Source organism: Lycium ferocissimum, chromosome 4 (assembly GCF_029784015.1).
Source record: "Lycium ferocissimum isolate CSIRO_LF1 chromosome 4, AGI_CSIRO_Lferr_CH_V1, whole genome shotgun sequence".
Taxonomy (NCBI): domain Eukaryota; kingdom Viridiplantae; phylum Streptophyta; class Magnoliopsida; order Solanales; family Solanaceae; genus Lycium; species Lycium ferocissimum.
The window spans coordinates 50,114,709-50,126,715 of NC_081345.1; the positions used below are offsets into that span (position 1 = coordinate 50,114,709).

The 12,007-nt window shown below is 44.4% G+C and overlaps 1 non-coding gene across 1 annotated transcript; it reads left to right on the plus strand.

The window, feature by feature from the left end:
• Window positions 1-1,398: 1,398 nt before the first annotated feature.
• TRNAL-UAG (transfer RNA leucine (anticodon UAG)) lies at window positions 1,399-1,478 on the plus strand. Its single transcript has one exon. It is a non-coding gene; the product is annotated as a tRNA-Leu (tRNA).
• The last annotated feature ends 10,529 nt before the right edge of the window (window positions 1,479-12,007 follow it).

Genomic DNA, 12,007 nt, shown 5'->3' on the forward strand with positions numbered 1-12,007 from the left:
ATACAATTCATATATATTAGTATTATAATACTAACAAACATATAATCTAGTAGTAGTACAAAATTAAATGTTTAGATGTTGGAATTTTGACTAATCTATCTTGATTGAAATGCCCTTTTTGAGTAATTGATTTATGGAGGGGATTGTGTGTGCTTTCTTTTGAATATTTTTACATGTGTAAGGTGTTAGTACGATATAATTAAGACGTTTCTTGAATAGCCGAAGTCACAATTATCTATTATATGAGTCTATGTAAGTCGAAGTCGAACAAACAATGGGTACCGAATTACCGTACCGCAAAATATCGAAATCGAACTTAAAAATACCGAACCATACCGAATTAATTGGGTATGATAATGGTATAATATTTTTAAAAATCGAAAATTGAAATTACCGTAATTACCACACGATACCGCACCATGCTCACCCTAGCTAGCAGTGAGCTCTCTCTATACTTAACTTCTTAGGGGTTGTTTGGAAGTTGGTTAGGAGCTAAGTTATTCATATATTAAATCTTGCGTAAGTAATATCATGTTTGGTAGTACTCTTTTGGTATGTATAAAATTCAATACACGTAATACAGTGTTTGGTTTGCAATTTATAAACCCGCATAACTAATGCATGTATAAGTAATGAGGCAATCTATATATTATTTTATGCAAATAGAATATGGAATAACTAATACAAAAATAACTAAGCCCCGCATAAAATAATATATAAATTTCTTCATAACTAATTTCTATATTACTAATACATGCATAACTCTAATCGGCTACCAAACGACCCCTTAGTGAAGAGGTTTTAGGGATGCCTAACTTTGACCTTTATATCCCCGCGATTCATAATAAGTGATCTAACCTTCTATATTTAATCCATATAAGTGTTTTAAAAAAATATATATATAATAAAAAAGTTCTAAACTTACCCTTGTCTAATAAATAATCTGAATAAATTTTTAAAAAGTCTTTCAATATTTCTTAATTGATATTAAGTAGAAATAAAGGGTAATTTAGTCAAATAACTCTCTTAACTAATTTTATTAGTGGTTTTGCCAAATATTTCACATCTATAAATCATATAGTAGTATAAAACTTAGATGCATATAAACGGTGTTAGAGTTGTTGGAAAGGAGCGAAACAAAAATGAGTCAAATGAATAAACGAACAGGACTAAGGCTTTAATCAAATTAAAAGAAAGAAAAACAACGAATAATTACGGTTTAAATTTGAATTTGAATCTTTCCCTGTTTAAGTAGATGTTAAAAATGGACTAGTGTTTAATTAATGGGGGAATAGATTTTGTCCTATGAGAAAAATCTCGTTTTTAATCTGAATTTAATATTTATGGAGATTGTCAGAACCCGAATAAATAAAATCATAAGAAAGCCATAAATAACACGACAGTTTGGCCGAGTGGTCTAAGGCGCCAGATTTAGGCTCTGGTCCGAAAGGGCGTGGGTTCAAATCCCACAGCTGTCATTTTAAAGTTGTCTTTTATGCCCTTTATCTCGTTTATGTGTAGTTTGTTTAGATAGATTAAAAAGACTTTTTAAAATTTAAAATACTAAGATTTAAAGTTTTTATTTTGTAATTAATGACATGTTTGATAATATAAATTTATCTTTTAAAAAAAAATTGTTATGTAGAAATAAAGAAATGAAAATTAGTTGAACTTAATAAAAACCAAAAATAAATTAAAGAATTCAAAAAATACTTGATTTTTATTTATGGTTCGACATTTCATTTACATGCAATAAAATACCTCGAGAGGTTTAAAGATAAGAACCGCATTTTTACTTCAGGAAATGGATATCTTGTATCTGTTAAAATTCCTTTGGTTAAATGAGAAAAATGAAACTATTTTAAAGGAGACTAGGAGCACATACGCATGAGATTAAAAGTAGCCGATAAAGTTAAGTGCCTATAAGCATTTTTTAGTGTTGAAACTGATTTAATAAATAACAATTACGTGTTTGGATAGAAGTCTTTGAAACTGATAATAAGCAGCTGAAATATTTAATATATAAAATTGTTGATAAGCACCTTTTTCCGTTGAAATGTCTTAAATATCCTTAAAATTGTTTACACTACCAAGGAGTATATTAGTATAATATTTTTAATTTCAATTTGACTAAAATACAAATAAAACTCATTTTAATTTTATTTTTATTGATCAGATAAGATTATTTTTATATAAATATAATTTCTTTAGTAATTAGCTAAAACAAAATAATTGTGATTTAAATATTAATCAAAACCAGATAAAGAACAAGTCTGGTGTCTTCTTTTTGTCTCAATGAATGATAAGTTCATTAAATAATATTGTTGAAATTACTTCCTTCTTTTTAGTTTCAAAATGTATGATTGAACTTACATTATGTGATAATCTGAAAAATTAAACAATAAAATAATTGAAAATAATTAAAGCAGCTCTTTGCAAATATCACACTCCCACCGCTGCAAACACACAATCATGGCGGAATGCATTGGTGTTCGAAAGGGGTCGTAAAAAAAAAAAAAAGTGAAGACAAAAGTTACGAAGAGGCTAAGGGCTTGCTTGGTACGAGAGATAAGGATAAATAATTCCGAGATTATATTTGAGATGAGTTTATTCCACGTTTGGTTGGGATAAAATCGTGGCATAACTAATCCGAGGATTGTAGTGTTATTTTATCCCTGTGTGAGGGTGAAATAACTAATCCCGGGATTGTATACGGTAAAGACCGGGTAAAGTTTGTCCGGTGAAACTCGGGATCAGCAAAAGGAAGAGAACGAACGGTAGTGTCTGATCCGAAGAAGCTTGGCATGAATCACTTTGCTCCGAAGATAACTCCTTATCGTGGTTGGTCCGGTGTCCGATCCTTATATGGCCGAATTGGTTGTGGCCGTTTGCCCGGTTCGAATAAAGTGAAATCAGTCGTGGCCGTTAGCCCGGTTTCTTCGTGACCATTCTGATCGTGGCCGTTAGTCCGAATAATCTGCTATTCGCTCGCCATGTGTGGGAATTTGCCACGTTTCTCGGCCGACGGGTGTCGGCCGACCGTACGACCTAACCATCCATATTAGGTTTTCTTTATCCCTGCGGGGCCCCTAAGGATGTATAGGAGGCCCGCATGTGAAAAAACTATAAATAAAGGGAGACATTCTCATTTTTTTGGGGTTTTTTTAGATCCAAGAACTTTGTACTTTGAATATTTATACAAACAAACCCTCTCACGCTTTGATTTTCTTCGATATTGGTCCGGTTTCGGCTCAAACAAATTCATTGAATCTCCTTATTCAAATATTACTTGGAATACACATAAGATCTTAACTTAAACATACAATCCCTAATATCATTACTCGGATTTTCTTAGCATATCAACTCATATTTAGGCCATTTCATAAACGAAATATACATATACATCTTTGTTCACTAAAAAATAGATTAAAGTGCCACATATCCTATACCTCATTTATAAATTCAACTTATTATCCGATTTCGGGGTAAAACAGTTTGGCGCCCACCGTGGGGCTAGGATTATTGTGGTCTTTAATCTCGCTCTACTCGATTTCAGTTCTACTTTTCGTCACTGCGAAAACGGACAAAATGGCTAACAGCGGAGAATCTGGTCACGTCAACAACGAAATTGTGGCCGAAAATGATAACATCGGGTTGCAGGGGTTGCCAGTGGATCCCGCTGCTCCGAATTCCGTCAATTCGAGGGAGGGCCTCAACCGACAGAATACCGTGAACCAGGAGAACGCCGCTCAGCCGGCCACTGATCCTTTAAATACTTTTAATTCTGTCACTTTGACCCGGGCACATGGCCAGAAAGCGCCGCATGCCCCGGATGATATTAATTTGCGTCTTATTTTTGAAATGTTGCAGGAACAAAGAGCAGCTATTGCCGAGCAAGGAATCGCGATAGCCCAATTGCAAAGCCGGAAGGAAGATTCGGCTCCGGGAAAGGGTAAGGGTGCTACTGAACCCCGAGAAGAAGCTCAAATGGTTGAAAGTAATGGGTCCGGAGCTGGTTCGTCTACCGAGGTGTTGAGGATGCTGGAGACGCTGGCGAAACGGGTAGACTCAACCGAGAAAAGGGTCGAGACCTACAACTCTCGAGTGGATCAGATCCCGAGGGCTCCTCCCATTCTAAAGGGGCCAGATTCGAAGAGATATATTCAGAGGCCTTTTCCTCCGACTGCGGCACCTAAGCTGATCCCGAAGAGGTTTACGATGCCGGATATCCAAAAATACGATGGCACGACGGATCCCCAAGAACACGTAACCTCGTACACCTGTGCTATAAAGGGTAACGATCTCGAAGAAGATGAAATCGAGTCCGTGTTGCTGAAAAAGTTCGGGGAAACGTTGTCGAAGGGGGCATTAACATGGTACGACCATCTGCCCGAGCATTCGATCACTTCATTTGAAATACTCGCGGATTCGTTCATAAAGGCTCATCTGGGCCGGGAAGGTCCAGCCCGAAAGGCGAATATTTTTCGGATAGCCCAGCGGACGATGAATTACTACGGGAGTTCGTCAATCGTTTCCGGAGGGAACGGATGGAGCTCGCTCCGGCTCGAGGAATGGGCGGCACAAGCGTTCACCAGGGCTTAATCCCCGAAGTTCGACGGCTTCGTTCAAACTCAAGGAAAATTTGCTAGAATACGAGGCGTGGACAGGCGGCGTACGTGCACAACCGGTACGAGTCCAAGATTCGGGGGTGGAGGATGATCAGCTCGAACTTCCTCCGGGACCGGTAAATCTAGGTAAAGGACCTGAGAGGTCTAGAAGAAATCTTGACCCGGAGATGCGGTCATCAAAGGAAAGATATAGGCTGTATCCTCAGTCGGAGAAAATAAATTTTAGATCTGAAAAAGCGAGGTCCTGTCCTAGTCAATACTCGGGCAGAGGAGACAGAAGAACCGAACGTCCGTCGAATAGCCGGGGGTTGTCGTTTAGAAGTGAAGCCGGAAGTTCGGCAACCAACGAGGATCCGCCGAGAATATCGAATACAACTTTAGTGTCAACACCTCGGACCTTGTATCGGCCATAGGTCGCATTCTCGGAGGCTGGGTGGCCGGGGCCATTCGAGATCGGATCGGCCAATGGGACCCGAACATGATTTGTGAATACCATGGTACTCATGGTCACGAAGCGAAGGCCGTCGCCGATTACGAGAAGAGGTGGCTCGACACGAAAAACGGGCACCTTCGTGAATTCCCCGAGTGAGCGAGCCAAAACCCACTACAAGGAAAGGAGTCGAACAAGCGGGTTGAACCGGAGAGCCTCAAAGATATAATCAACATGATAATCGGGGGTACGATGTCCCAGAGGACCGGTAATGAAGCGAGCAGATTTACCACTATTCGTGAAAAGCGCAACCGGGATCGCATCCGAAGGCTCCATCACTTTCGGCCGACAAAGATGCGCAAGGCATCATTCAACCACAATGATGCCCTCGGTAATTTCTATTCTTGTTTTTAAATCTCGAGATTAAACGTATTCTAATCGACTCGAGTAGCTCGGCCAACATCATCCGGTGGAGAGTGGTTGAACGCTTAAGGCTACTCGACCAGATCGTACTGCCGGGGTTCCGGTGCTTAGTGGATTCAATATGGCGAGTGAAACTACGGCGGCGAGATCTCCCTACACGTCAACATCGACGGCACCATCCAGCAGACTGTGTTCTATGTAATCGAGGGGGATATGAAATACAACGCATTGCTGGGTAGGCCATGGATACGTAGCATGAGAGCTGTGCCATCTACCTTACATCAGCTGCTAAAGTTCCCGAACGAGGGGATAAAAAAAGCGGGGAGAACAACCGCAAAGAAGAGAGATGTTCGCAGTCGAAGAATCATCACCCCTACTCAAAAAGCCGGGTCAAAAGGAAGGATCATCCAGGGAGAAGGATTCCAAATAGCAATTACCGTTAACGGGTCCAGCAACGGAGCAAAAAGGATCGGACCCGGGGCACGAAGAAGACGACTTCAATATACCTAGATCATTCGTCTTGCCGGATGAGTCGGACACGACAAAATCTACAATAGAGGAGCAAGGAGCAAGTCATCTTGTTTGAATATCTACCGGACATTTAAAGGTATACCCGGGCACGGGGTTAACCCTCGGAGCTCGTGAACAAGTTAATTAAATTTCTTCAAGCTAGTGCCGATTGTTTTGCATGGTCGCATATAGATATGACGACATGTGTCGCCGGGAAGTGACAACTCATAAGCTTAGTCTCGATGGGAGATTTCCCCGGTGAGCGTAAGCGGAGGCCCATGGCAGAGGCAAAGAAGGATGAGGTAACAAAGCTTTTAAAATAGGCTCCATTCGGAAGTAAAAAATACCGGGATTGGCTGGCCAACGGGCGGGTGGTGGTCTTAAGAAAGGAAACCTTTGACGATTCGAAAATATAATATGAAGCTCAATCGGAGTATGTGCTTTCGGTGTCCGACGGGTAAATTCCTCGGTTACATGGTGCCAAATCGGGGATCGGACAACCGGATAAGATCAAAGCAATCGAGGACATCGAGGTGGTAAATCACGCTCAAGGAGTGCGCAGGCTGGCCGAGGATAGCGGACCGAGCCGGTTTATATCAAGATCTTCGGTATTAAGAGCCACCGTTTCTTCTCCTTACTCGTGAAGAAGAACGACTTCACATGGACTCGGGCGTGCCGTAAAGCCTTACAAGAACCGAAAGCAGACCTATCCAGCCCTCCTTTGTTGCATACGCCGAAATGCCGGACGAGCAGCTTTTTCTCTACCTTGCCGTGTCCGAGGTAAATGTGAAGCGGAGTTCGGGTCCGAGAAGAATCGTGTACACAATTTCCCATTTATTATGTGAGTAGGACTCCGGGGGATGCGGAGACCCGTTATCCCCACCTTGAAAAATTGGCACAACATCGGTAAGCGCTTTCGTAAAACCGAAGCCTTATTTTCAATGCCACCCGATATGCGTAGTGACCACTTATCCTTTAAAGAACATCTTGCATAAACCGGAATTATCGTGCAGGCTAACTAAATGGGCTGTAGAAATAAGCGGGTACGATATTGAATATAGGCCCCGACGGCACAAGTCACAAATCTTAGCCGACTTTTGCGGCGCACTTCACCCCGGCCATGATCCCCGATATGAGTATGAACCCCGCCGACCCGGGGAAAAGCCACGGTATTTGGTCATTACACACGGATGGAGCCCTCGAACCTTAGAGGTTCCGGCTTGGAATCGTCCCCTTAAAACCCCCGCGGAGACGCCAATCCGGCAATCTATTAAAGACGGTTAAATTAACTAACAATGAAGCCGAGTATGAGGCTATGATTACAGGATCGGAATTAGCTCGAGCACGGGGGCTGAAGTAATCGAAGCAAATGCGATTTCTCCGGTTGTCAACTGTGTGAATGGCGTCTTCGAAGTCAAGGATGAACGAACGCAAAGGTATCTCGAGAGGGTCCGTGTCATACTTCACCGGTTCGCAGAATGGACCATGCGGCATGTACCGAGGGAAAAGAATCGGCGAGGCCGATGCGTTGGCCGTTTGGGGATCTTCGGTCGCGGGGAAGAAATTAACCCGGGGACTGTGGTGCACTTGATGAACTCGGCAATCGATAACGGGCATGCTGAGATAAACACAATGGGTTTAACTTGGGATTGGCGCAACAAATACATCGGCTATTTGCGAGATGGAAAGCTTCCCACGACCCAAGGAATCACAATCGTTGGACGATCAGCGAAAGACGGCTTTTTGCTCGGTGGACGGCCGATTATACAGCGGTCTTTCTTCGGTCCTTTGGCCAAATGTTTAGGTCCCGTGAAATCGAGTACGTATGAGAGAAGTACATGCGAGGGGACACGCGGGGAATCACTCCCGGCGCGGAAGCCTTAGTCCGAAAATCATTAGGAGCCGGTTATTATTGGAACCGGATGGCGATAAGATGCGAAGAATTTTGTCCGAAGTGCGACGGTGTCAAAGACATGCTCCCATGATTCATCGCCCTGGGAGTCGCTACACTCGGTTGTATCCCCGGCCCCTTCATGAAATGGGGAATGGGACATCGTCGTCCATTGCCACGGGCACGGTAAGGCCCGCTTTATTTTGTTTATGACCGACTATTTCTCAAAATGGGTCAAGCACGGTGTGCCTTCGAGAAAATACGAGAGAAAGAAGTTATTGACTTCATTTGGGACCACATTATTTGCCGGTTCGGCATTCCACCGAGATCACCCGTGACAACGGCCCCGGTTCGTTGGTGGCAAAGTTAATGATTTCCTCGAAGGATGAAGATCAAAAAATTGTGTCAACTCCGTATCATCCGTGTGTGAACGGACAAGCGGAATCTACGAACAAAACGATAATTCAAAGATTCGAGAAAGAGACTTGAAATGTCAAAGCACCACCGGAGGGAAATATTACCGGAGGTGCATGGGCTTGGCTGCAGTAACTACATCAAAATCGAGTACGGGGAAACACCCTTCGGGTCTACGGACCGAAGCCCTCATTCGTAGAGGTCGGGAGAACCCGCCTCCGGTTCAATTACGCCACCGAGGATCAAACGAGGAGGCTATGGCCGTAAAACTCGATCTCACGGACGAGCTACGCTAGAACGCGTTAATTCGTATTCGACCCCGAAACGAGGAGGACGGAAAGGTACTATAACCGAGAGCTAACTTCCGATATTTTCGAATTGGGGACTTGGTGCTCCGAAAAGTTACCTTGAACACCAAAAACCCCAATGAGGGAAAACTTGGTCTCGGGAAGGTCCGTACAAGGTGACCAGAGATAACGGGCAAAGGGTCCTATCACCGGAATCCATGGATCGGGCGACGGTTACGCAACAATCGGAATGTGGCTCACCTGAAGAGATACTACTGTTGAGGTATGAACCTTTTTGTTTTATTCACTTACCTTTTCTTTTTGCAGGGAGCCGAGTGCCCGACGCAGTTAGCTTGTTAGGTCTGAAAAGACGTGTTGCACTCTTTTCCTTAGCTCGGTTTTGTCCCAAATGGGTTTTTCGACAAGGTTTTTAATGAGGCGACAAGTACAACGTGTTACTAAAGTAAGAGTATAAATACCGGATATTCGGGGGTAACAACCTACGACCGAGGGCTGGATAGTACTTACCCGACTTTACAGCTCGAATAAGCACTAGGGGGCTATGACAATACATTCCGATGTAAGGACCAAACGATCAAAAGTGAATCGTGTCCCTCTAATATTCACTATGGCAGGTGAACCGATGGGACCTTCGTATCGAGGTTTCGATGTAAGGACTAAACGATCGTAGCGAATCGTGTCCACTTAGAATTTGCCACGGCAAAAATGTAAGGAAACGGATAAAGTCCTCATATGATGTACATGTACTTGCAGTTTTATTGAAAATCAAATTATTACATTTCGGAGTTATCTTCCTTGTAAATCACTTTGCTCCGAAAATCGAGCACCGAGTTTATCCGTATACTCGATCCCGAACATTACAAAGCCGAAATACTAAGAAAAGGCCACAAGGTTACAGCAAACCGAGCCTAAATCTTAATACCCCCCGAACGGGGACTCGCTACACCGAATTTGTTTAGCAAGAGATTCAGGTGCTCGAACCTAATAAAAAATAAAGGAATAGCCGCAAAATATCGGCCCTAAAAATGCCTAACGTGATTCGGAGACGTCTGAATTCACAAAGCACAAATAAGTCCCGCAGGCAAACTTCTCTAATCAGTTCCCGGATAAATCATACCGGATGATATGAAAACTCTAGTCGAACAAGTCCGAAAAATCGGCGGTTGACGTAAATCATAACAAACATTCAAACAAAAGAATGGTCGGCAGAAAGGATACGCTTTTCATATACATAAATTTTTTACACTTGAAATTTGAGAAAATTCAAAGTGCTATAAAGACAAAACAAAAGGGAGTACAAGCCATAGCTTATCCGGTACGACTGGAACTGTAGTGCTCGGACTCGTCCGTTCGTAATCATCGGAGTCGGAGTCAAGAGCTCTCTTTGCCTCTTCCTCGGTTCTTCTAGCCTCTCGAATAAGAGCTGGGAGATCGGTAAAACCGTGCTCGGCTTCCTCAAGGGTGATTCTCCGAGATCTCCACCGTTCATGTTCCACTGCAACCGTGGAATAGGCTTCGACGGCTTCCACACTCTTTAAGGCTTCCGCCAAATCGGCATCGCCCCCGGGCCAGCTTAACCAAAAGTTCATTCCTCTCTACATCGAGGACACTCCGATATTGATTGGCCGAGTCAAGCTCAGCTTTGAGTATATCATTTGCCTCGGTCATCTCCCCGAGTTTGGTTCTTAGCTCATCGCACATTCGAGCCCTATCCTCGCTTTTTGCTCGAAAACCCTCATTCTATCCGCATACTTCGCTCTCTCGGATTCGAGTCGCCGTGCCTCTCGGCCCAATTGGCGGCATCGACTTAACCGAGTCGAGTTCTCCTCGGAGTTGAGAAATGGTGGTTTCGAGCTCGCTCGGCCGGGGAAGAAAACCGAGCGTTGGCTTGGCTAAGACCGATTTTCTCTTCCTCCGTGTTCTGGGTTCTTCGCACAACCCCGGCTAACTCATCCTTCGGGGCCGAAGGTTCTCACTCGTAGTATCAAGCTCGGGCCGGGTTAGCAAGCGGACGTTCGCTGCTAACTATCTTATCTTTTTTATTTGCAAAAGGTGTCGAAATTTCGTCGTTTCTCGACCTCGGGCATCCAAACTGCCTTTAAGGTCATCAATCTCTTGTTGGGCCCGGATGAATCCCTCGTTTACAAGCACCACACTCGCCAAAGAAGCAAAGACATTAAAACCGTAAACTTGCATCAAGTATAAAAGACATGGCCAGAAGGCCTACCCGATTGCCCGCATGCATTCCTTCGTTAATCAGGCTCTGCCAATGGATTCCGGCCATTTTCTTTTTATCCGAGTCCGAGACGAGGGGCCTTAAGTAGCTTGCCACCCCCACCGGACGAGATAAGAAACTGCAATCTTCCGGGACAGTAATTCGCCGACCGGTTCTCCTAGGTTCCACGCAGAGCCGAAAAGATGCTCACCAGGCTTTCCTCGCATCGGAATCGGTGAGATCGATTGGGCGCCTCGTGACCCGGCGGATGTGAAGATGGCCAAATCCGGCGGCCTCCCCGCAGCAGGAGGAGTGTCCAAAAACATCTCATCTAGATTATCCGGCCTAGGAGAATGGGGCGTGGTCGGGAACAAGCCAAGCACCCTCGGCAGGTAGAGGCTTCAAACGGTGACGGACGGCCCCACAGCAATGAGCCGGTTTCTTCCGTGCCTCGGTGGCCGGCAGACTGCGGACTCGACTCTTGTCCCAGTTCCAGCAGTCGGCTCAGGCCCGGATCTCCGTGGCCTTTGCAAGGGAATCTCCTCGGAAGACTCTTCACCTGTAATATCAACAAACTCAATAGACCTAAGAGGCGTTGGGTAAAGAATTTATTCCCCATCTGGTAGCTGAGCCGAAGTGGAGGGTCCTTCCTCGGTTGAAGGGGGTGGAGCTGCAGTTTCCTCCTCCGGGACCGACTCGAAGGTAGGGGCCACACCGACCCTACGAACGATCACGTCGGACTCCTCTTCATCTCTCAGTGACCGGACGACGCGCCTTGCCCTTTTTCTTGGCTTGTCTCCTTTATCCGAGGTTTTCCCTTCGTTTTGGGCGGCAAAGAATAATTCTGGATGACCGGCCGAATCGAATACCGGTGTCGGCACAGCTTGCTCTGTTGCTGTCCCGGGTCTGGCTTGCACCGAACCTTTCGGTAAACCTAAAATCGAAGGGTTATGGGTGAGAACGAGTGAAATTAAAGAAAGGCAAACAGTACGTAATACTCGAATTCAAAGTGGTGTTACCGTGGTTTTGAGCAATCCATCGGCCACGAGCCAGGATTCCCCATGTCAACTCTTCGTGTGAATGACGGTCAAGGAGCGCCTCGACCCACTCGTTCATATGTGAAATGACCGGGGGTATCCATGCCACGGCTATAAAGAAGAAAAAGGAGAACGTAAGCCCGAAGGATTA